Source organism: Lutra lutra, chromosome 13 (genome assembly GCF_902655055.1).
Source record: "Lutra lutra chromosome 13, mLutLut1.2, whole genome shotgun sequence".
NCBI lineage: Eukaryota > Metazoa > Chordata > Mammalia > Carnivora > Mustelidae > Lutra > Lutra lutra.
Genome location: NC_062290.1, coordinates 85999574 through 86025800, shown reverse-complemented (window position 1 = coordinate 86025800; position 26227 = coordinate 85999574). Strand labels below are relative to the sequence as shown.

At 53.8% G+C, this 26227-nt stretch overlaps 1 long non-coding RNA gene across 1 annotated transcript; it reads right to left on the bottom strand.

The window, feature by feature from the left end:
• Positions 1–1503: 1503 nt before the first annotated feature.
• On the bottom strand, positions 1504–3899 carry LOC125083787 (uncharacterized). Its single transcript, XR_007122369.1, has 3 exons — positions 3649–3899; positions 1849–1960; positions 1504–1613 (listed from the first exon to the last, which is right to left on the bottom strand). It is a non-coding gene; the product is annotated as an uncharacterized LOC125083787 (long non-coding RNA).
• Between the last annotated feature and the right edge of the window lie 22328 nt (positions 3900–26227).

Genomic DNA, 26227 nt, shown 5'->3' with positions numbered 1-26227 from the left:
CCCCTGTGCGCCACCCCAGGGCCTGCTCCGTGTCCCACAGCTTCTGTCTGATGGCCTCCAGTTCCCAATCAGGTACCGGGTCCCTGGCCAGGTCCTCCTCCCTCCAAGAGAGATGGATTTGACTGCCTCCCATGGCACGTCCAAGCAACTCAGACGTGCTTATGTGGCCTTGCCCGTTCGTTTCCACAGTAAAGGCTCTTTTGGGCTCTGCCCAAAACACAGCCTATAGATATTTACCGAACAAATAGAATCAACACAGATTTCCCTAACCATGGTTAATACTAGTCATGAAATAACCACATTATACCCATGACAAAAGGCATCCACGAGAACCTCCTGGAACCTCCCAGAACTTTCCTCCACCACCCAAAAGAAGGCAAGCACAGGAGAGCAGAAACTGTTACTAGAAGTTCAGGAACAGCAGGACCCCTCCATGCTACCAGTCTTCACAGGGGCTGTGTCATCTGGAGAGGGGTCACACATGTCTGCTTAAGCTCTGTGCACCTTGCCTATGAGAGTTATAACTCAGTTCAACAGTTAGGGAAAATGAAAATAATGTTAAATGCATCTGAGTCATACAAATCTATACATTGGATTAAACTACATAGAAACACAAATGAAATTGTGTAAAACCTAGTGAAACCAACGTCAGGCTGTGTTTCTCTAGCAGAATCGTACCAGTATAATTTCCCGGCTTTGGTATCGTCTCACAGCTGCACAAGGTACCACCTTTGGGGGAAGCTGGGGGAAGGATAACCCGGACTCGTATTACTATTTTTTGCAACTTCCTATAAGTCTATCACTAACATTAAAACAAAAAGCTTTTTAGAAAATTTAAAAACGAGAGATGTGCTGAAATCAGAACCAAATCTCTATGTACGTAGCATTTATTAAGCCCTGGAGAGAATTCAGAACAGTCTAGCGACCCAGGCTGAGCTGTGAAAGATAGGTGAGATATGATTTATAAACTCAAAAGAACTTCGTCTGGAAAAGTATGGATGGTTATCAGTACATAACAAAGCTTAGCTGATACTAACCTAAAGAGACACACTGAAAAGAAAATAGAGGGAGCGGAAATCATAATATTGGATAAAGAAGTACTCTAGTATCTTTTTTAAAAAAGATTTTATTTATTTAGAGAGAGAGTGTAAGTGGGGGAAGGGCCAGAGGGAGAGAGAGTATCTCAAGCAGACTCCCCAATGAGCGTGGAGCCTGATGGGGGACTGGATCCCAGGACCCTGAGATCGTGACCTGAGCCGAAACCAAGAGACGCTCTCCTCACTCAGGCACCTAGGAGCCCCAGTACTCAAGTATCTTAATGCTCTCTGGTTTTTCACGACCATGTGCCTCTTTGATGCGAAGACTTGTTTTTACTCATTTTGGGAATACTCTATCAGCTTTTACTATTTCTAAACATTGTTAATTAATATCTTGGCTTCTGTACTTGGTAGCCCGTATGAAAACAAACAAACAAAAAAGACTGTGCCTGAGTCCAAACATGGTACACGAGCAGGAAAGTTTAATCAGATAACACAGCAAAACAAAGGCTTCTTCCAGGAGAGGCTGAAACTCCAGACGGCAGGAACCTGTCTCGTTCGTCTTATTCCCAGAGTCTGGCACAGAGAAGACACACAGTGAGAATTTGCTGACTCAGTGAGGGAGTGCCACCTCGGTTGGGCTTCCGCCCCTGGCCTCACAGGCCAGTGGGTCTCCTTGGGTTGGGTTCCGGAGGCCCAGTACCCACCAAGTGCCGCCATTCTACCCCCACCGAGGTCCAGGTCTGTGCCTGGGAGCCAGGGGCAACCAAGGCCTGTCCCTTCTCTGGAGCCCCGGCACCCAAGAACCCACCTTTCTGGGTCCTTGGCTCTGCCGCTTGCAGCAAAGGGAAGATGGTCGGGAGACGGGGAGAGCCTGTGCTCCACTGAGGAGGCCTGGCCCAGCTGTCTGGGGAGGCCTCAGCCTGTAAAGACATGGTGCTTCAGTGAGGGTCTCCTGATACAATAAAAGATTATCAGCTAAATAAAACAAGAAGTGACTGGGGCCACTATGCCCTGTTGGATTGAAATCGTGTGAGCAAAGTGGTTTTCTCTGAGAGATTTATTTCCCGCACTGGCTTCAGGCAGCCAGCCCAGCCGGAAAGAACAGGGCTGGTCTCCCTCCATTTGGGTGGGGGGAAGGGGACCGCGGGGTTTTATTTAATCTTCCAATGAGCTGGAACAGTGAAGACGGCGTGAATGGACATTAATTCTGAAACAAATTATTAAAGCGCGATCTGGGATTCCGGGAAAGCCATCTACCCCCTGCCTGTCTGCCACTTCCCCTCACCAAGGCCATAAAATCCCTCCTCTCCACTCAAAACCCAACACCAAGCTAACGGGGTCTCCCATTCAGGCTGAGGAGAGAGGCCTGGTACTGACCTCGGCCGAGAGGTAAGAGAGCATCAAAACTGCACCTGCCCCCGGGGCCTCAGCCATCTAGCTGCCTGGGCCGTGGCCCCTGACAGGGATCCCCAGATTTCTTGTTCCTTCTTACCTGTATTTGTGTTCAAGGAGCAGCATAGGCAAAGATGGTCGCTGTCTCTGTCATGTGGCCTCAATTTCCATCACCTCCACCACAGGGACCTCAGCCCCGCTTGGGTCTCCCGACCCGCTTCCTCACACCTGGCCCAGCCCAGGCCAGCAGGGATCTTGTTCTCCTAACTGCATGGCCCCTTCATCCCACACCCAGCGCTGGGCCCAGTCCAGGCCCTCCTCGTCTAAGGGGAACAAGACTGGAATTCGGGTAAAGAGCCAGAAAGCATGGTCTGGGAGTTCTGGGGCCTCTGGCTGGGTCCCGGAGACACAGAAAAGTCAGACCCAGCACCGCTGGTGGCCAGTCTAGGAGAGGAGAGGCAGCCACTGGTGAGCGACTGCTGTAAAGATGTTGGCCCACGAAGGGCTGAATCTAGTTGGCTGGGCACCGGGCTAAGCCCTGAGATGCTTCCAAGATAAGACCCTGACCTGGGCACTGTGTAAACCAACTGGACCAGGACATTCTGAGAGGAGAAAACAGCATTTGCGAAGGTCTGGAAGTAAAATATTGACTATTGTTTCCAAGATCTATCATAATAGCAGTTAAAACGTATGTATTGCGCATTTACTATGTGCTGAGCCAAGTACTTCACGTGTGTTCTCTAATTTTAGTCTTTCCAACAACCCTGTGAGGAGACAGGGAGTGTCAGTATTCCCAGTTACAGATGGGGAGACGGAAGCTCTGAGACCCAGTTGTGCCACCAGGTCAGTATGTGGCAGAGTCAGAATTTGAACCTAAGTCTGTCTGACTCCAGAAACAATGCTCGTTGCCACCCCATACTCTGCCTCCCCCATCAGACCCAGGCTGCCCTCTGCCCCAGGCTGTGGAGGACCAGCAGGCTTTGCATCCAGGTCTGTTCCCCTGACCAACACCCTAGGGAGTCCAGGGCCTGGGCAAACCCACCTGGCCTGGCTCTCCCCCATTCCCTACGCCCTTCCTGTCCCTTTAACAACAGGGCCTGTGTCCCTGGGTGGCAGGGGCTGGGCAGGACTGAGAGACCCCAGGCAGGTCAGCCCCTCTGGGGGAGCCCAGCTCCCACCACGGCCATGTCCATGGGCCCACTTTCCTGGGACTCACATTTTTTAATGATCAGAAAACATCTGGAGGCCAGATGGCTTGACATCCAATGTAGATGTGTCACTCATGGTTCCCAAGTCCCAGATCCTGGCATGGATCGGGACCAAAGGCTCACCAGTGCTCCCATCAGGCCAGGCTGGGGGCCCCAAGCTGCTCCTTCTCCCGGCCATGGCACCACCACCCACTAAGCTGTACCAACCAGAGACTGGCAGGGCCCTCCTGCCTCTCACTCCCCATCCCCTCCCTCGCAAGCACCGTCACTCCCATCACAAAGCACATCCCCAATCCAGCCACTTCTCCCTGCCTCTCTCCCCCTCCCTCGGCCCAGCACCCCCATCTCTCCCCCTCCACGACCCCCAACCATCCTCCCTCATCAGCCTAAAGGGGTTCCTTTAGAAACCCAGATCCAGGGGCGCCTGGGAGGCTCAGTCGCTCGAGCATCTGACTCTTGGTTTTGGCTCAGGTTACGATCTCGGGGTTGTGAGATTGAGCCCCGTGTGAGGCTCCCCACTCAGCCGGGTGTCTGCTTGAGATTCCCTCTCCCTCCGCCTCTGCTCCTACCCCTGCTCACTCTTTCTCTCTCTCTCTCTTTCAACCCTGAATTAAATAAAATAAATATTTTTTAAAAAGGGAAGAAGAAAGAAACCCAGGTCCAATGGGACCCCTCTACCTCCCCACCCCACTTTGGTTTAAAACCCTCCAGGAGCTGCTCCCCACAGTCTGAGAACAAAGCCCCAGGTCTGCGCTGTGGTCTGAGTTCCCACGTGCCTGCCCTCCACGGGCCTCACCTGCCTTGGCCCGCACAACACCCCCCTTCTCAGAGCTCCCTGGCTCCGTGGCTTGGCTTCCTGTCCTCAAAATGTGATGTCCTTCCTGTTTCAGGACCTCTAGCCAAACTTGCCCTTTGGGCCATCATCCTCTCACCTTTGGGGTCGTAGCTCCCAGCACCTCCCGAGGAGACCAAGCCCTGCTATGAGTTCTTGCCTTCCTTGAAATTGAATAATATATACTTAGCATCCAGCCCTTCATAGACCGGGAACCTAGGAAGGCCGGGCTCACGAAGCTCAGCATGGGCCTTAGCAAACAGTAGGTGCTCAATAAGTGACTACTGTTGCATAAAGAAAAGCACCAACCCTCAGCCCTTCAGCATCCCTCAAACGGTCCCCAGTGCAGGCTCTGCTGAGAATGGAAGGCCAGGGCAAGAGCCAGACGGACCTGCCCCCAAGGAGCGCAGATCTCACGGAGGGTGAGGTGAGACAGGACAGAAAGAAGGGGAGGTTCAGGGAAGGGGTCGGGGGGGGGGGCATGCCTCTCCCTGGACATCCCTCCATAGCTTCCCAGAAGCAGGAGCCCCTGACAGGACCACAGACAGGAGGACTGAAGCAGCGCGTGGTAAATAAGCGTCATCATTCTCTTGTTCTCTGGTGATGGGAAAAGAGTACATTTTTCATCAGCCCAGACAACGAAAACAATGAAAAACTAAGCATTGAGAAAGAACTTCGTTAGCAAAGGCCCTCTGGCTGGCAATGCACTCCCCACCCTACCCAAGCTACTGGGTGGGCTCAGGTCAAGTTTTGCCTCACTCAGGGCACAGCTGTCCTCCTCCCTCTGTCAGGACACAACGTGGAGTCTTTCTTGATTGCCGCAATGATTTGGAAAAGATGTCACAGCTCTGTGTCTCTTTATTGTCCTGGTTCCTCTCAGGGCTCTCCGCCACCCTTGGGGCCAGGTGTCCCACTGTCCCCGGCTCTGGGTCTGAGTTCCTGGGAAGGGCAGAGAGAGATACAAGCATCCCCAGTGGGGGACAGCGGCCCCACCCCAAAGACTGATCCTGTCACCCTGGTGGGAGCAAAGCCTCCAGGGATGGCTGGCGAGAGCTCCTGGGGGCCTGGGTTAAGAACCTGAACGGGGCTTCCTTAGACCAGCATTGACCATGACCACAAATCACGTCTCCCTGGGTCTAGCCCTCTGTGGGAGGCAGCCTGGGGTGCAACACTGGCTTCCGCAGACACCTGGGACAGTGGGGGGCTCATGCAACCACCTGTAGGTTCAGGACCTTAGCGCACAGAAGGTGGGGTTCACCAGCGACACACAGGGCAGGAGAGGGGACAGCACCCCCACCCTTCTACTCCAGGCCTGCGTGCAGGGTCAGGAAACCCAAGAGAACACAGTTCGCCCAGCACCTGGGGATGTCGGGCAGCGAGACAGAAGCTGAGGGCCAGGCATGAGCCGGAAGGTGGTTCAAGGACTCAGGGCTTGGTCCAGGGAGGCTCACAGTCACATTTGGGCTTAAGGCTACCAGGCCTTCCTGAGTGGGGTGGGTAGGAGAGAAAGTCTGGAGGCTGGAGGACAAGAAGGAGTAGAGGGAGCCAGAGAGAGAGGAGGGGTGAGGAGGGAGGAGGGGCCAGAGACCCATTTTACGCCCAAGGAAACAAAGCCTTGGAAAGGGACGGTGACCTGTCCAGGGTCACTCAGAGAGAAACTGCAGAAAGGGGGTCCCTGAGATCTCTTTGACTCTCAACCTTAGCTCTCTCCCCTGCCCATAAGGAATGGCACGCCACACACCATGTCACTCAACCCGCCACTCGGGGAATACTTCATCATTTCTGATCTGCTCAGGACTCTCCCAATCGCAGGACAGTGAAAATGCAAACCAGCTAAAGCCAACGCAGGATTTACGGCTCAAAAACCAAAGAAAGAATGTGGTGATGAAGATTCCAAAGCCCTTCCAGCAGAAAAGACTCTGGCCACGGGGGTCGCGTGCCCACCTCCGAACCAACCACAGCACCAGGATGGGGCACTCGGATTGGCCAAGCCTGGATCGTACCTCCTTTGCTGTCCTCAGTAGTGAGCACTGGGCTTGCTACCAGAAGGGAAGGGGAGAAAATACAGCTCAGAGAGGTTAAGCAACCCTCCCAGATCACACAGCGTGCCATGAATCTGTGGTGGGGGGGGCGGGTAGGGTCTAAGTCTGTGTGGGAAGATCGTGGTGACACAGTAATTGGGGGCAAAGATTCTCCTGTCTTCTGTGGGAGAAAGTCCAAAGTTCCTTTTTTCTGACATTTAAGTCCTCCGAGCTCTTCTTACCTCTCCCTCTGATCACACCCCCAACCCGTGCAGCCACCAAAGACATGTCCTTTCTGCTCTGCTGAACGGGCCCTTTGGACGGGGGTGGGGCCTTACTCCTCTCTAAACCCCTTCTGCCATGCCTCCTACTCCTGGGGCAGAGCTCAGGGCAGCTGCTTATGAAATATATAGATTCTGGAATGAGCTGGAAAGGATATAAAATCCTGAGGCTCCAAACTCACCAGACACAGACAGCTCACCACCCCCAACGCCATGTCTTCTGTTGCTGATCCTGGGCAAGTCAACCCCCACCCCCATCGGTCAAGGTGGCCCCAGAGCTTGCCAGCTCTCAGGGCTGCTTCTCCTCTGGGCCTTCTCTGGGAGATCCCGGCCCAACAGACTCAAAAAGATGTCCCTACAAATACACACTCGCAGGCGTGTGCACACACACAGCACCCCAGCTGTTTCCTTCCAATAGGGATGGTGCCCATCTCTCACTCAAGTCTTCCTTCCCTTTGGAGAAGGAGCCCAGGGAATCCTGGAAGGAGCCAGGATTTGAGAGGGAGGAAGCGACACTGCCTATCTCTGCCCTTGGAGGCCATCCTCCAGGCCTCCAGAACCCTGCAGGGACCTCCCCTGGAACAGAGCAAGAACTCCCCAGGCCGGAGGCCCAGCGCCCAGCGCCAGCCCCAGGCACTTCGGCCGGCGCACAGCACACACAGGCCTCCCCACGGACTCAGGAGTCCCTAACGCATCCCTGTTCCCACCCGTGGCTACTCTCAGGATGCGGGCGGACGGGCACTCATTGTCACACTGTCACCAGCACCCCCAAACACCTGCTGCGACACAGGGCAGGGACACAACCCGCCCCACGGTGCACCCCGAGGGCCCGGGAAAGCCCAGGGTGCAGGCGCCCCGCTTTCTCTGCAGCTAGGGGACCTCATAGAAGGTTGGGGAGGGGTCCGGCCGCCTGTCCCACGCCCATGCGTCGGTCTGGGCCTTGGCCTTGGCCTCTGCCTGCGGGGGTGCTACCCCTAACGCCCCAAACACACACGGGGTTGTCCGCAGACCGGCGGGCTGGCGACGGCGGGGACGGCCACGCGGGACCGAGAAGGGCCAGGACGCGCGGCCGCGGGAGCCGCCAGGGAGACCCAACTGCAGCCTCGTGGCGCCACCTACAGTCCGCACTGCGCCGGCTTCCCCGCCCCGGGCGCCCGCGGCTCGGCGCTGCACATTCCCTCACTCTCCGGGTGCCCGCCGGGACCCCGCCGCCCCTCCTGGATTCCGCCCCGGGGGAGGCGCAGGAGCTGCCCTCCGCGTCGGGTGCAGAGAGGCCCCGGAGCCCACAGCTGCCCCCTCACCTGCCCCTCGGCTCTGCTGTCCCCCCTCCGCCCCAGGAGGGACGCTTCCTCCTTATAGGGCAGCCGCGGAGCCTAGGCGCACAACCCCGAAGTGGGGAGACCAGGCCGCGACCTTGACACTGGGGCAGCTGGAGCTGGCCTGCCACAGCCCGGCTCATCTGCACCACCTGCCGCCCCGAGGAAGATGGGAGCCCCCAGCCTTCCGCAGCCTGCCTAGCTGTCCCCAGGGAACTGCTGCCACCTGTTTAACACTGTCTAGGAGTCGTAGAAGAATCACACCAGAGAAGAAGCTCGGACACCCAGCCTCCCTGCCCACCGTGGGCCCAGAAAACCAAGCCTGGTGCAGGCTCCTTTGCTCTGGCCTGGGCTCCCTGAGTTCCTCTGTCTAGACCCAGATCCTGGGCCCCTACCCCTGCCACCCCGTACTGTGACTTGCAGGGACTGGCCCCCAGTGGGTTTTTTTAGGTTTTTTTGCACTGATGACAGTAGCGGGAAGCTTTGGAAGGTAATGCTCTGGGCCAGGCCCTGTAAACCTCGCCACAAATCAACCCCGGGAGGGGCGGCATTATTATTACAGATTAACCCGAGAGTCATCAGCAAGGTCGGGGAGGCTGGCCCAAGCTCTCGGGGAGAAGGTGAGGGGCAGAGTTGAGGCTGGCCTTGTGGCATGACCCACTCACTCACACGTGCGAGAGTCAGAATCACACTGGTCACGGGGTGTCAGGTTCCAGCCCGAGCCTGGCCCTCCGTGGGCCTGCACGTTGGATGTCTCTGGGATGACAGAGTCCAGAGACTCGGCGCCTTGCTCAGGACCACACAGCGGCTGTGGTCAAAGCCGCTCAGAAACCCAGGCAAGATGAGAGTCAGGACCCGGCTCAGCTTCCCGAGCTGCGGTCCCCGATCTGTAAGATCAACCATGCAGCCGGAGCTCTCTGTCTGGGAACAGAGGGACGAAGGGGAAAGGACAGGTATTGACATAAACAATAACAAACCCAGAGGACAGAACTGAGACAAGCGTTTGCCTGGGGCTTGGGGGGAAGCCCCAGGAAGAGACTAGATGCAGGAGGGGTCCGCCGGGGAAGGAGTCCCAAGGACGTGACATCTAGTGGACACTGAAGGGTGAGTAGGAGTTTGCCCGTGGAAAACGCAGGCAGGGGTATTTCAGGAGACATGTGAGGTGCAGAGGCATGAGGGAGTTTAGCATGAGGGAATTTATACGTTGGTAGTTAGGAGTGTGGGCTTGGACACTAGACAGGCCCAGGCTGGGACCCCAGCCCTGCTCTGTGACCTGTGGCCGGGGCCATAACCTTCTGAGCTTCCATGTCCTCATCTGTAAAATGGAATAATGGTCATGTCTTCAGTCCCGGGGCAATCGCAAGGTTAGCCCAGGGGGGGACCACAGGGGAGCCCGCGGGTACCCCGGAGGGAAGACCAGAGACTACTGGCGGGGAGTAGATAGGAACAAAGAATGAGGTGGCTGAGGAGGTCGTCAGAGGTTGAACAGACCGGGAAGGACCTTGAAAATCAAGCTAAGGAATTCGGCTTCATGCCAAGGGCAGCAGGAGGGCGTGGTTGGAGTCGAGGAATTACAAATGGGATTTGTGTTTTAGAGGGTGCCCCCTGAGCAAAGCCTGGGGTGTCCCTGTCCTTGCCCCTCCCCGCTTAGACTGATGCTTCTCATCCTCAGCTCTGTGAGGTGGAGAAGATCCCCCTCCCCCACCCCACCCCCACCCTGATTCTGAGGCTGCACAAGGCCGAGGAGGGGCTGGCCTGCAGCCGTAGGCCGGACACCTCAGGCCCAAGCACCTGCACCCCAGAGAAGGACCTGGGGTTCCCCGTGAGCCGGCCTCTGCTTTCCTTGGAGCCGCCCCTCCCCCCACCACACAGAGACACACTCCCGAGTCCCCATTACAGAGAAAGGACAGGCGGCACCGCCATAATTTCTATTTCCTTCTAAATAGATGCTCCCAGACCTGCTCCCACAAAACCAATTAAAGCACCTGCCTGGGATGAGGCTTTGTCAGCAAATTATTTCCAGGCTCTGAGGCCCGGGAATAAATCTCGGCAGGACGAAGTGAGTCGGACGAGGAGGGGAGCTGGGGATGGGGCGCTCGGGCAGGCAGAGGGCACAGGGTCCCTTTGTGTCCAGACAGCCGCAGGCGGGGTCTTCACGCGCCCCCAGACTCCTGGCCAGACCTCCACAGTTGTGCCAGAGAATTGGTGACCAAGGAGTCAGACATCCCGGCTCCATGTCGGGACTCTGCCTGGGAAGCTGCCTGGAATGGACTTCTGGGGCCGTGGCGGGAGTGGTGGCCTGAGCGTCTCTGTGTCATCCTCGCCACCACCTGTCCCGCGTCCCCGGCCTGCTTCTCCACAGGTCTCAGGAAGCAGATGCAGACAGCCTCAGTGGGAGTCAAGAGGCCTTGGCTCCCAACTCACTGTGGGACCTTGGGCAAGGCCTTCCCTGCTCTGGGCCTCAGTGTTTCTATCTATAAAATGGGTGGATCAGAGTTTGGCCAAACTCCACATGGCCTTCTGGTTCAGGCGCAAGCCGACCTTCTAGAATGCCCATGGACTCTTCTTGGACAGGCAGAGGCCAAGGGGTAGGTAGAGTCGCATCCAGGGCAGCCACTACTGCACCCAGGAGCTCTCCGCCTGGCAGAAGGAAGGAAGGCGCTGAGGGAGCCCTGGCTGGGGAAACGGGTAGTGGTTCCTACACAGAAGGCAGAGGCTTCCCTGGGAGGGGTCACTGGAGCTAGGCTTTGAAGGTTGAATGGGAGTTCTCTGGGTTGAGATATCATCCTCCCAAAATAGAAATGATTCTGGTTCATGTGGCATCTCTGTGAGAATTCAAGAAGACACCCTTATTTCCTCTTGACTCCCGTCTTTCAGGAAATTGTCCTAACTTCAGAAAATCTGCCACATCACGGCGCCTGGGTGGCTCAAACCTTTAGGCATCCAGTTCTTGGTTTCAGTGCAGGTCGTGGTCTCAAGGTCCCGCGGTGGAGCCCCAGTCAGCCTCCACACTCAGCAGGAACTCTGCCTGAGGGTTCTCTCTCCTTCTGCCCCTCCCCATCCTCAAATAAATAAATCTTTTTTAAAAAACCTGCCATGTCTATGACATGAAGCATGAATATGCCTAGGGTTGAGCGGTGTATGAGTCCCCTAACTGCACTGCGGCTCTAGGAGAATCAAGCCAGAAGCAGCAAGGAGCTGCCCATCCCAGCAACCTCGAGAGGGACAGAGGCAGTGCAGAGGCCTCCTGCCAGCCAGAAGCGTGTGAGGGGACTGCCCTCAGGGGTAACATCAGACGGGCCCCATCCCCAAACTGCAGGTTCAGAACCTACAAAGGTATGAGGAGCACTCCCCCAGCTGGGACCACAATCCTCCAGCAGTGACTGACACCCCGTGAATCCTCACCCAACCCCGCAGCAGGACACTGTGGAGGAAACTGAGGCAGCTGGTCATGGTCATGTCACAGAGGGACTCTGTCCAAGCTTGGGGTTTCCCAGGATATCCAAAGAGTGTTTTTCACATTATACATTTAATTCCACATGTGTCAGAAAAAAATAGACACATCCCTTCAAGTGCAACATTTCATGGATATTAAAAATGAACGTATGGGGCTCCTGGATGGCTCAGTGGGTTAAGCATCTGCCTTCAGCTCAGGTCATGATCTCAGGGTCCCAGGATCGAGCCCCGCATCAGGCTCTCTGCTCAGCGGGGGACCTGTTTCTTCCTCTCCCACTTCCCTCTGCTTGTGTTCTCTCTCTCGCCATCTCTCTCTCTCTGTCAAATAAATAAATAAAATATTTTTTTAAATGAATGTATATTTTTGCAGCAAGAAAAATCACAAGTAAGTGAGAGCAGGTGGCATTTTTGACAGACCTGGGAGGGGCTGAGACACAACACCCACCGCCTCCTCTCCATTTGCACGCGGGCAGCTGAAGACCCCTGGCCAGCGGACACGGGCTCCTGGGTGTGAGCCCGTGCCAGGTCTCGTGTGGGCACTCTGACCAGTGTGCAACCAGTCAGCCTCAATGGCTGCTCCAGGCGGCTTCACGCCAGGCTCTGCGGGGAGCCAGGGACACTCACCTGCTTACCTGCCTACCTGCTAGACATGACATATCTTGTGATAAAACAGAGAACTCGGCTTGCGAGGGTAGGGCTGGTGAGCCCAAGTGCCCAAGGGCTCTCAGCTAGCAAGCTGAGGCGGGGGGTCCAGGACCAACACCTACACTGCTCCGGGGCGGAGAGAGAGAGAGAGAAGCTGGACTGAACCCGAAGAAGTTTCCTGAACCTTCCAGTTGGGCAGGGCTGGAAGGGCCTGGAAGTCAGGATTATGTTGGGGTTTTTGCTTTCAGAGGTGATTATGAAAAGCAGTACAGTATAATATAGTGACCCAAATTTGGGACAAGCTGCGTGACTTCGGGGCACATCGCTCAGCTTCTCTGGGCATTAGTGTCCTCATCTGCAAGGTAGGGATCCCAGTACCTGTGTATCCGTCGACATCGACCAGGAAAAGAGTGTTTAGTGACATGGGGAACGTGATCCAAGGAATTAACCATGCAGGAGACAGAAGAGCTGAGAAGCTAAATGGGTTGGGACAGTGACCCAGAGATTATTGTAGCAGGAAGCTGCTTTTCGCTCTGGGCACACAGGCAGGAGACGGGGCTGCCAGGGGCCACTTGCTGGAGGCTGGAACCAGAGAGGGTCCATCTAGGGGAGGGTCAGCCCAGCACACTGCAATTCCTATGCTTTTCCTTTCTTTCTTTGTTTCTTTCTTTCTCACTCTCTCTCTCTTTCTTCCTTTCTCTTTCTTTCTTTGTTTTTTTGTTTTTTTTTTTAAACTCACGACCCTGAGATCAACACCGGATCTGAGATCAAAAGTTGGAATTCCACCAACTGAGCCACCCAGCTGCCCCCATTCTTTTTCTTTCTATGATTAAAATAAGGCATGCTCAATGTATTAAAACTGTTTTGGTTGCAAAAGAAACTCAAGCCATGTTAAACTTGGCAAAAAGGAATTTAATAAAATGCTACAGGAGAGTCTCTAAAATCCAAAGCCTGGACCCAGGACCGGGAAAGGTTACCAGGTGTCTGCAGGGCTCTCCCTCTGTCTCCTACTTCTCTCCATGTGTCTGCTTCCTACTTGTCGTGGCCGTCGGGTCCTCAGCCCCTGGCAGCAGCAGATGGCTCCGGACAGCTCCCAGGTTCACACTGAGTCTGGGATTCCGTGGTCACCTTTCCAAATTCCTGGGGAAGACATTCTGATTGGCCTGGCTTGGGTACAGTGCCTGTCCTGGTCCAATCAGCAATGGCCACGGGGGCGGGGTCACAGGGAGGCCGGTCAGCTTGCCCACCATGCCTGGGGAGCATAGCTCATGGATTTTCAAGTTGGTGTTGCAAAACCTGTTGAGACCTAAGGAAATTATTAAAGTGCACCTTACTGTTGAATTGTAAATAAATTTTTTAAAGATTTATTTACTTATTTGAGAGAGAGAGAGAGCAAGCAGAGGGAGGGGCAAAAGGAGAGGGATAGAAAGACTCCCAGACTCCCCACTGAGCCAGGAGTCCCATGTGGGGTTCTATCCATGACCCTGAGATCACGACCTGAGCCAAAATCAAGAGTCAGCCAGCGGCTCAACCGACTGAGCCATCCAGGCCCCCCATAAAGAAATTTTGATGTTTCTTTTCAGATTTTTCTATTTTGGTTTTCTCTACTGTTATTTTTTTTTAAAGATTTTATTTATTTATTTGACAGAGAGAGATCACAAGTAGACAGAGGGGCAGGCAGAGAGAGAGGGGGAAGCAGGCTTCTTGCTAAGCAGAGAGCCTGATGCAGGACTCGATCCCAGGACCCTGAGATCATGACCTGAGCCGAAGGCAGCGGCTCAACCCACTGAGCCACCCAGGCGCCCCTCTACTGTTATTTTTAACCTAAATGATGCCACAGCAAACAGCCCTCCCCCAGTGTCTCCTGGGGATGATTTCCCAGAGATGGCAGCTGCCCACACTGCACCAACCCAATGGCCCTGGCTGGTAAGTTCCCTTTACTGCACCCTCCCCAGCCCCCCATGCCGTCAGTGGACAGTAGGTGCTGGTATTTTCTTAACTGATTGTTCTCAACAAGGGGAACCTGCATTGAGGGTTTCAGAAGGAAAAGAGGCCAGCGGGCCCCACAGCTGACTAACCCCTCTGTGGCTTTATTTTCCTTTTCGGCTTTGTGCATATTTATTTGATTAATTAATATTGGATTATCTGATTCATTATTATTCCAGACCTCAGAAATCCATTAAGCAAAACTATGCAGACAAAGTGGAGGCGTAATTAAAGAGAACTTTGACCTCCGTTGGGGGAAAAGGAGTTTATTTAACAGGAAGGTAAAATAGATTGTGGCAGCCAGAGGGATGATGTTTTTTCCTCCCAGTTTTTATTATAAGACCTTTCAAAACATAGGGGAAGTCAAAAGAATTGTACAACAAACATTCATGTACCCTCTATCTGGACTCAACAATGATTCATGCTTCGGTTTACCTGTCTCTCTCTTTCTCTCTCTTTATATATGTAATATTAAGATATTTTATTATAATATTAATATTATATGTTAATATTAATATATAATTAATATTATTCTATATAATATTAATGTTATATATATTTATTGTACATGTGAATTTTTTCCCCTGAGCCCTTTGGAAGTAAGTGGTAGACATCACAGCCTTTCACTCCCAAACTTCTTTTCATTTCCTAAGATGAAAACCTTCTCCTGCATAATTACAATGCCTTCATTATACCCCCCCAAAATTTACAATTATTCTCTCATCCCATTAAGCATTTCAGAGGGACTAATTCAAATTTCAGGGAAACCAACTCCTGTTGATCAGCAGTTTCAAGGAATAGCTAATATGTATCCAGTAGGAACTTAGTAAACTTGGTCCATGAACTTTCCATCACCACCACCTTTAAAAATAAGGTAATTCTGAGCAGTGGCCTCCATGTGAGGCCACGTCAGAGCATCGTGGCCAGACCACCGGAGCTCCAGCTGGGGCTCCCCCAGCTCTCCCCAGCAGCCACAAGGGCAGACACTGAAGGCAAGAGGAAAATTGCTGGAAACAAAAGACAGAGTCATAGGGCGCTGAACTTGGCCTCAGCAGCCTCTCGGTAATGAGTAATGGCGCCAGAGAGGGGATCCGTGCCAGCCAACACCGCTCAGCCACGACGTGGCAGACAGAGCCGGGCTCCTGGCCGGGGTCCCTCCACTTACCAGGGCAAGAGCGGGGTTTTTTTTTTTAATTGTTTTCAAAACAGATTTCATGTGGTCCCAAAATGAGACCATGATTGTAAATTAAAGTGTAATTAGCCTTTACGCTTTTATATTCATTAACTCTTCTCTGTTAATGATGCTAGGCTGCAGCAGAAACCCTGCATTATGAAACCACATCCAGGAAATAAAATAGTGATTTAGATAATGGCCACAATGTATTGCTACTTACACATAATTAAACAAATGCTCCATTTAAACTTGGAAACATGACTGAATGTTGATTAACCCTCACCCGGCAATTCTGTTTGGAACTGGGGAAGGGGAGGTGCCATGAGCTGGTCCGGAACAGAGTGTCTGGGCCAGCCACGTCCGCAGGACACGTCCGCCAGCCACAGACCGGTGCAGGGCGGGTGCAGGTCTCGTGCAGGGGAGCGTGGCCACCAGTGGCCATGACCATGAGAGTGATCCTGGGACCACTTTGGAAAACACCACCCCACGTGGAATAAGCCAGACACAAAAGGGTAGGCAGTGTGTGAGTCCCCTTCGATGAGGTCCGCGGAGCAGTCGAGGTCACGGAGACAGAAAGTAGGATGGTGGCTGCCAGGGCCTGGGGGAGGAGGGAATGGGGAGGCAGTGTTTCAGGGGTACAAGTCTCAGCACGGGGAGACGAGAAGTTCTGCAGACGAGTGGTGGTGAGGGTCACACGACAGTGTGAATGTGCTTCTTGCCCTGAACTGTGCACTTGAAACAGCTGAACAGTAAATTGTATGTTATGTGTCTATACCACGACCTTCTTGGTTTCTGAAAAGCAAAAAAAAAGAAGAAGGAGAGGAGGAGGGGGAGGGAGGGGGGTGGCCCCATTGGGCTCTGCTGCCAGGCATGCACTGAAGTCAGAAGCTGCCCTTTTCCTCAGGTCAACTCACTCTATCCATTGGTCTCCTGAGACCTGACTCTGATTTTATGGGCAATTTTTGGTTTTTTTTTTTTAAATCACAATAAAGAATTATTTAAAATGTAAATAATTCAGACCTATTGACTAAAAAGCCAAGTTTCTGGTTCTCAAACCCATCCAGAAAACCACTCAATAATTTTCCGTGGGTCCCTTCCCTGCCCGTATCCTTTTGCAATCATGTGTCCCTATGCTGGGGTTCCCGCAGAAACAGAGCCTGAGACGGGAACCGGAAGGCAGTGCACGGTCTGCGAGGTGACCCAGGCAAAGCCAGAAGGGAAGTGGAGAAAGAAGGTAAAGAAAAGGAAACAACCCACAAACAGGGCATGACTGTTCCGGTCAGTTATTGCTCTGTAACAAACTGACCCCAAGTCTAGTAGCTTAAAGCAGGGATCACTGTTACTTCTCAGGACTTCTGCGGGTCAGGAAAGCAGGATGCAGGTGTGAATGATCTCTGCTGCCCAGTGTCTAGAGCCTGGGCTGGAAAACTCAAAGGCTGGGGCTGGAATCATCAGAGGGTCAATCACTCACACGTCGGGCAGTGGATGCTGGATGTCCCCCGGGGGTCCCGTTAGGCCTGCCCGCTGAAGCCCCCACTCGTAGCCTCTCTGGGTGGCCTGGGTTCCTGAAACATGTGGTTGGGTTCCAAGTGCAATCGTCAGACCGACAGAAAACGATTCTGCTGCATGTCGGAAGTTCTGCCCGATTTCAGGGATGGGGGGATGTCAACAGCCCGATGTATGTGCAGAGGTACCCTCGGCCACAGTCACCAGCCAAGTTTCCCTGGGGCACCACTGGAACTCAGTTGCACTGGGGGCCTCCGGGAGGTAGCCCGCCGCACTGAAATTTATTGAGGGGACCCTTGTAGGCCTGCGTCCCGGGCTCCTGCGTGCCCTTCCCCTTCCTGCTGAGAAACGGCAACACCACGGCCTCGGAGACACACCTGCTGAAGAGGTCAGATCCTTCCCGAGCCCGGGGCCCCAAAGCACCAAGGGGAGGCGAGCCCCTCTCTGCCTTTACTCATGTCACGTCCCTCCACAACCTGGGACTCCCGGCAGCAAACGTGTGCGGGTCTGTGTGTTACGGCAGCTCCGTCTGCTCTCGGACAAGGGCCTCCTCTCAGCTTGAAGCATCTGAAATTGCCATGTTACTGCTTCGTGTAACTCAAAAATGACCAAATGGTAGCAATTTCAGATGACTCAACAGAATATATGGAACGTATTCTTTTCCCCCGTGGGTAGTGCCCACCTGGGGATGTACGTTCTCTTATTTAACCTCCGTCCTTTGGATAAATGTCTGTGTTGTTTCCCGGTTTGGGGGGGGGGGGTTGGGGTTTTTGTCCTCACAGATTATGCTGCAGTCAACACTCTTCGATATTCATCACGAATTTGTATAAATGTGTCTGTGATTGATTCCACAAAGCGGCATTGTTGCTCATTTAAAAGTTTAATAGGAGGGGCGTCTGGATGGCTCAGTGGGTCAAGCCTCTGCCTTCGGCTCTGGTCATGATCTCAGGGTCCTGGGATCGAGCCCCACATCGGGCTCTCTGCTCAGCGGGAAGCCTGCTTCCCTCCCTCTCTGCCTGCCTCTCTGCCTACTTGTGATCTCTCTCTGTCAAATAAATAAATAAAATCTTTTTTTTAAAAAAGTTTGATAGGCACTGCTCAAATTACTCTCAAACATTTTCTGACAATCACGTGTGTATGTGTATTTGTGTGGGTGTTTAAGCACTTGCTGATGTAGGACTTAGTATGTGCCAGTCACTGTTCTATGTTCTTTACAAATATTAATTTATTTAAACTTCGTAACAGCCCTGTGAGGTAGGTACTATTAACCCATTTTACAGATGGGGTAACTGAGGCCAAGAGAGATAACTTGCCCAAGGTCACAGCACGAGTAAGTTGTGGAGGGTGGAGCTGGGATTTGAGCCCAGGGACGCTGTTCCAGAAGCGTCCTTATGACCCCTGTGAGGGGGACGCTTGCCCTGAGAGGCCCTCTCAGACTCCAAGGTGGCCCCTGGGCTGGGTCCTGGGAGGCCCACTCTCTCCCCTTTCAAGAAAGGCAAACAGCGGCAGGAGCACTGCCATAGCGAGCCCTGGGCCTGTCCTGGGGTAAGGGCAGCATGCGCTTAATAAAAAACAATTTAAAAATTAGTAACTCAGGGCACCTGGGTGGCTCAGTTGATTAAGCGACTGCCTTCGGCTTAGGTCATGATCCCGGAGTCTCAGGATCGAGTCCCGCATCAGGCTCCCAGCTCCATGAGAAGTCTGCTTCTCCCTCTGACCTTTTCCCCTCTCATGCTCTCTCTCACTCTCTCTCTCTCTCTCTCTCAAACAAATAAATATCTTTTTAAAAATTTTTTTAAAATGAGTAACTCACAAGAGTCTTCCCTTGATTTCCTTTCTTCTTACTCAGCACACGGCTTCCTGTGTTTATTGGTCCCTTGAATCAGACCGAGCTGCTTGTGAAATCTGGCCCCACCACCAGCAGCCTTGTGCCCTTCTCTGACACTTGTCCTTGTGTCTAAAAAGTGCGGGTAATAACTGGAGAAGTTAGCAAAAGCAGTGCAGTCTCCCTCATCTGCTCAAGAAGGCCTCACTTTCACATGAGAACAGCGGCCCCAGGCCCAGAACCCCCAGGGACAGCCGCTCCCAGAGACCATGGACACACCCAGCTTCGCGGGCTGCCCCGGGGAAAGGCTCCCTCTCAGACCCCAAGGATCCCTCTGGACCTTCGTGTCCCCAGTCACCCCGCCTCACAGTCACGCCAGGACTAATATAATATAAGCATAATAAGTCCCTGTCCCATAAAAGTCACAGTGACTTCCCTTCGCGACCAACCCTGGCGTGGTAGTTACTGGCCGTGGCCACACTTCCAGAACAGAGAACCTTCAGGATGGGACTCTGGCATTGGTTCTCTGCTCTGAGGAGATGTGGTGGCATTAAATGCATTCCGGGGGGTGCAGAGGACTCTGAGGGTCCGTGCCATGCAGGAGTGGGGAAGTCCCTTAAATGCTCACCTCTAGATCCTACAGTCAAGGCCTATGGCGGGGTATGGGTGACCAGGCAGATGCGGGCATGGCCTGTGTCAGTAGAAATAAAGGGAGGGACCATGGGGCTTCTTGGTGGCTTCTAAGTGCACCGGAAAACAGAAAAACGAAGATGAGCTCCGAGCTTTCTAGAGCAAGGTTTGAGTAAAGAGCCACACGTTCTCTCTACACCTGGAGAAACCCTAGCGGCCTCTCCTGAGGAGGTGAGATCTTCCTCAAGACAATCTCCCTCCACCCCTTACTTCTAGATGCTTCTCGATGTAGAACCAGACTCAAGACCCGGCAAGTTTCAGGGGGTCGGGTACAAGGTGTGACCCATGAGGAGGCATGGGGGCACACCAGTGCCTCACAAGATGTTGTGGGCTCATGTCAACAGGGAAATGTGTATGGCAATGGACCCCAAAGTGTGGTGCGTCCTAATGGAAGGGACATGATGTTGGGTCTGGGCAAATTTATTGATGTGGGTGGGTGTGCTCAGCAGAGATCCTGGGTTCCTTGTGTTAGCTCAAGCAACTAGAAGAGGCTCGGAAAGTTCGCTCAGTTGGTTCACGTAAACCTGGACCCCGAAGGGAGCCTATACTGAGGAAAGCTGAGATGCGAGGATTTCTTTAGTGTAGAAGAAATTATTCGAAAGATTTAAGAGAAGTCTCGAATGCTGAAGTGAACTTATTACTTAATACCTGGGGTGGACAGTGACATTCATTAATTAATTGATCAATCGATCGGTCACGATACCTCCAAGACTGAAAAAAGTGGGCAACCTAATAAAATCTTGATTTCCTTAAGCAGAAAAGCTGCAGGTCTGGTAAACATATGTCTAACTGAAGCAACAAAATGGAGAACCGTGACCCTCGGACTGGGTGGGTCATGGGTCCTGCAGGGCCCCCCGAAGGACATAGGCAGGAACCGCTTGAGGAAGGACCCAGCTATGCAGCCAAAAGTGTACAGTATAACATTTCCTCCTGTTTTTGCACCAAAGGGCCCTAAGGCCACTTATCAGAGTGTGCCTGGGAGAAGAAATATGAAATAATTTAGGGATTATTGGGTGCTGGTTTGGAGCTGACATTAACTCCAGAAGACCTAAAAGTCCACCGTGGTCCACTCAGAGCATGGGCTTCTGGAGGAATTCTGGAGATCCACGGCTGTGTAACAAACCATAACCATTTTCTTCTGTTTGTTAACCTCCAGTCCAAGGGGGCAGATGGGGCTCAGGGAGAGAGTCTCACTCCTCGTGCTGTCAGCTGAGGTCACTTAGGGGTACTCAGCTGGCGAGGGGCTGGTCTGGAGGTCTCTCACATATCTGGTCCCCTGGCAAGGATGACCGGCAGGCGGGGCTCAGCTGGGACTGGTGGCGATCTGTAGGTTCCCTGAGCAACTCTGGGTTCCCTGAGCAAGTAGACCAACAAACCAGGTAGGAAGTGCCTCACCTTGTGTAACCTGGCCTCAGAGGTCACATAGTGTCACTTGAAGCAGCCACAAGTCCCCCCCCGCCATTCAAGGGGAGACGTGTCCAAGCATGTGTGGCCATATGTTGAGAATATTGCAGAAAATCACATCAGGTCATTAGGGTCACTTGGCTGAGCTCCAGCTCACGGGGACCCAGTGGGTCCCTGGACAGAGCTCAGGGATGTTTTTCCAGTTTGGGAATGCACAGCTGGAATGGGCACCTTCAGCCATGGGCGGCTCCTTACCTGGGCAGCCAGGGCTCTCGTGGGAGGCAGGGTCACCTGGAAACCCCCCACCCCGCCAAATGGTAAAGCGGAGGCGAACCGCATTCCTGGAAGGACAGCAGGGACCGGGTCCCGCACGGGAGGCTCACACGAAGCCGGCGTGCTTATCCCCACCGCGTCCCCCTTCCACTCACCTAGGACAGATGGAGCTCGCGGGACGGCAGGCGGCATCGTAAACTCGCTCAGGTGGTGCCTCCAATTGCAGCTGCCGTTCCAGATGTGGTTCTTTGCTGGAGCTGCTCGGGACATCTGGCTCCTTCTCTGATCGAAGCAGTTTACGCTCAGTTGGCAGGGCCAGTAACATACCTTCCCATCCACTTTTGGGGTTCTGCCGACCACCCAGTCCCCTTTCCTAAACTAGACGCCAGGGACCCAGAGAGCCTCTCCCTTCCACAGACTATCGCATGTGTCTCCTGAGCCCCCCGGACGACCACTCCCCAAGGAGCTCAGACAGCCGGCTGCAGGTGGGTTGCAGCAGGTCCCCCCACCATCGTAGGAGGAGGAGCCCCTCGTTCTTCTTAGCATGGACACTGATTCCGAGTGTGGGTTTCCCTGCCTAAAGCACTATCTGCTCACAGCCGGAAGGGAAATAAACATCACCCCTATACGAATGAAGGGGACTTTGTGTGCCCCGTGTACCCCGCAGCCACAGACCCCCAGAGCGGAGCCCCCCATTAGCAGCAGCCCCGTGTAGACTTGTCCCTGAGTGCCCCCTTTTCAGCCAGCAGCTGCTGCTGACCGGGCTTCAGATGGGCTGGCTGGGGTCCTTCGGGACCCTCCAATTTCTCCTTGAGGGTCACTTTCCCAGGTCCTTTCACATCGTGTCAGGCCTAACTATATATAAACCTCTTAGCCTGTAGCACTCTGGGCAGTTCAGGAGGGACCCTGATGGACTCCAGGGACCCCTGTGCCAGGGCTCAGTGGTGAGAGACGGACGAGGCAAGTTCTGTCTGCTCCTAGAGCGGAGAAGGGCAGCGGGGTGGGGGCGGGCAGCTCCGGGGGAGGAGGCAGAGAGATAACATTATCTGCATGAGGAAACTCATGCCACACGGCCCCATGCCACCAAGGTCCCCCGCCCGCCCTGCCAGCCATACCTGCTGTGCCCCCTGCCCCCTACCTCCGTAGGAACTTCAGCCAAGCCCTGCGTTTTCTGTATCCGTTTCCCTACCTGTACACAGGGGGGCAGGAAGACTCATCCACAAAAACGTTTCCAGCTTCCAGGCTTGCTCTTTTGGGAAGTATCTGGTTTGGGGGAACAGAGCTCCCCCCATAAAAAACAAAAACAGGGACGCCTGGGTGGCTCAGTTGGTTAAGCAGCTGCCTTCGGCTCAGGTCATGATCCCAGCGTCCTGGGATCGAGCCCGGCATCGGGCTCCTTGCTCGGCAGGGAGCCTGCTTCTCCCTCTGCCTCTGCCTGCCACTCTGTCTGCCTGTGCTTGCTCTCTCTCCCTCTCTCTCTCTGACAAATAAATAAGTAAAATCTTTAAAACAAACAAACAAACAAACAAACGACAACAAAGCAGGTGTTGGGGCCTCGCTACACCTGACTCAGATCTTGGTGAGCATAGCTCCAGCTCTGGCCCCAGCACCACCGCCGCCACCACCACAGCCTGGGCCCTGCACCGTGGCTGAGGCCTGGAAGGGGTGGACAGCGGCGTCTGGTGGCGGCTAAAGGACAGCAGGCCCCAGGCTAAGCAGAAGGGGGACATTTCCTCTCCAAACTTGAGGGCACGTGGTGCAGTGACATTGGGAATAGCCTGGCGGGGTGGCTGGGCAGGGACGTTCCCCGCCTCAGCACAGATGAGGAGAGCCAGGCTCAGGGAAGTGAGTAACTTGTCCAAGGCACACCGGGAAGTAAAGCGGGGAGGACCCAGGGTCGGCCTGGCCCCCAAGCTCTCCCCAGGGCAGGCAGTGCGGTTTCCGTGGCTGTGGTAAGTACCACAAAGAGGATGGGAAACCTCTGAAACTTACTGTCCCAGCGCTGGTTCTGGAGGCCAGAAGGCTGAGCTCGGGGTATGAGCCAGACTGCTTCCTTCTGGCAGCTGGGGGCAAGGGGGACCTCTCCCCAGCTTCTGGTGGTTGCTGGCAATCTCTGTGGCCCTCAGCTGTAGAAACACCTCGTCTCCTCGTGTGCTCTCAGTGTCCAAGTCCCCCTTTCTGTGAGGACACCAGGCTCCACCAGTCAGATTGGATTAGGGCCCAATGACTAATGGCTTCCTTATTCGAGGACAGGGTCTTTACAGAGGCTATCAAGTATTCTAACTTGAGGTGAGGCCCCTTGCGCTGTGACTCTGGGAGGGAGGACGGAGGGGAGTGAAAGCATTGGGGTTTGTGTGGTAGGTGGTGTGAGCCAGACCCCTGGTGGACCAGCCTGGGACAAGGGGCCTCTAGTCCCCAGGGCGCCCTGGTGCTTCTCATCCCAGGACTCTCCAGGCGACCTGTAGATCATCTGAGATCCCTCGAGATCAGGCTTTCTCTGGGAAGAGTGGTCAGGGCCGCAGGGCCTTGGGCCTGGTTTCGGGGCTCTCTAAGCCACCCCTGCCGCTCAGTCCCCCCAGCCCTCCCTCTCCCAGCCCCGCCATCAGGATCTGCACCTCCCCTTCCACCTTCCCACATTCATAAAAGGAGATTAAAGATTTTATCTTGATTAGCAATGTAAAAACCCTGTCCCCAAATCAAGTCACATTCTGAGGTTATGGGGGTCAGGACTTCAACATGGGGGGGGCAGAGGATGAGAGACAAATTACACGCCTAATAGTGGCTGAGAGCCTAGATTTGCTACCCAGGCGCTGCGCGGCCCCAAATCTTGCCTGGAGGGTCCTGTTGTTAAACTCACAGCAGGCTGGTCTCAGTTCGTTCACAAGGCAGACGGCCAGGCTGCGGGTTCAGAGCTGGGTCTGGATGGAGCACGGTGGGCAACGGCAGACGCTGCCTGGAGGGTCTGATCTCTCAGCACAGCAGCCTCCGGGCAAAGCAGCCTCCTCCCACCTAGCTCAGCCCTTGTTAGGGGCCTGGCCGTGTGGACCCCTCCCAAGCCCCTGCAAGGTGGGGATAAACTACTCCCATTTTACAGAGGAGGAAACCGAGACTCAGAGGAGGGAAAGCCCGGGTCCAGGGACCGAAGCCCTGGACGCCAGCCCCGGGCAGGACTCGGTGGCCAGCTGGACCAGGACCCGAACTACTTCCCTAGCTCTGGGGGGCCGGCCTCCCCCTCCAAAGCTCTGTCTTGCCGGTGCAGTAGGGACAGGAACTGCCCAAGCTTCCGGCCGCTGAGAGGCTCCGACAAGACCCAGCAGGACAGCTGTGTGTCCCCTGAGGGTGGGGCCTGCTCCTGTGTTGCCCCCTTTTGGGCCCGGCAGAGCCTGGCACACTGAGGGTACTTAGGGAGAGCCCAACAGAAGACTCACAGCTTCTATAAAGGTGGGTAATGAACAAAATCGAGGCTTCTCTAAGCTCGGTAGGTTAAGCATCTGACTCGGTTTCAGCTCAGTTCATGGTCTCAGGGTTGTGAGATTGAGCCCCGAGTCATGCTGCTTGCTCAGTGGGACATCTGCTTGGGAATCTCTCTGTCCCTCGCCCTTTGCCCCTCTAATCCCCTTAAATAAATAGATTTATCTTTTTTTTTTTTTTTTAAGAATTCACTTTAAAATCTGGGTAACTTGCTGAAGGCAAAGTGTGAGCCAGTGTGAGGTGTAGAATCCCCAGGAGCTACAGACACGGGGGAGTTCTTACCCACTCACAGGCTCACCTCCAAGCACCTCATCTACGCTCACAGGAAAGATCAGGGGTAGGGCAAGAGGCCTCATAGATCGCCAGTCCCCGTGGGAAAGGCATAAAGCCTTTTCCACCCTCTCCCCTATGAAACAAGAGCCTTAAGTAGCTGAGAACAGAGCAGGAAAAGCCTCCGGACCCACTGCAGTTGGGGGAAGCAAACAGAAAAACCCTCCACCTCTGGGGGAGGGGTAGAAATACATCCTGGGAGGGGCACCTGGCTGGCTCTGTCAGGGAAGCGTGTGACTCTTGATCTCCCGGTCGTAAGTTCTAGCCCCATCTTGGGTGTAGAGATTACTTTAAAAAATAATAATAATTAAAAAAAAAAAAAAAAGGCTCCTGGGTGGCTCAGTCAGTGAAGCGACTGCCTTCGGTGCAGGTCATGATCCCGGGGTCCTGGGATCAAGCCCCACATCGGGCTCCCTGCTCATTGGGGAGTCTGCTTCTCCCTCTCCCTCTGCAGCTCCCCCTGCTTGTACTCTCCCTCTCTGTCAAATAAATAAATAAATAAAATCTTTAAAATAAAATAAAATAAAGAAATAGAAGAAATACATCCTCAGCACAGAGGCATTAGAAAGTGAAATGACAGCCTACAGAACGGGAGAAGACATTCATTCGCAAGTCACATATCCGACAAGGAATTCATCTCAAATGCATATGGATGAATATATATATATACTTAAAATCAAACTCAACAACAAAAACCAAACACCCGATTCAAAAATGGGCAAAGGACTTGAACAGACAATTCTCCCAAGAAGACAGACACCCGCCAATAAGCACGTGAGAAGGTGCTCAACACCATTAATCATTAGGGAGATGCAAATCAAAACTGTGCTGAGATACCACTCCACACCCATTAGAACAGCTATTGTTTAAAATACACAAAATACCCCAGAAAATAACAAGTGTTGTTCAGGAAGCAGAGAATCTGGGACATCTGTGGGTCACTGGTGGAAGCATACAACGGTACAGCCGCTTCGGGGAAGGTGGAAAGGCTCTTCAAATAATGAAACACGGAATTGCCATATGACCCCACAAGCTCGCTTTGGGGGCTGCTCAACAGGACATAAAGCGGGGACTTGAAGACATGTTCGGACATACTCACAGCAGCATTATTCATAACCCCTACAAGGCGGGGTCGAGTTGATCCCAGGAAGGCTTTCCAGTTCGGCCATCTGTGGCTCTACAACTGCCTTGGAAATCGGGACCCCGAGGGCCATCTGATCTGGTCCAGCCTAGGACACGTCATTACAGTGTGGCCCCCGCAGCCGTGCTGCCCTTCCTGGCTGTGCGAGTGGGTCGGCTCCCTGCCTTCCAGGACCAGCCAGGCCTCCAGATGCCCAAAGAGCTGGGCCCACTGACAGGCCATTTCTCCAGCCACAG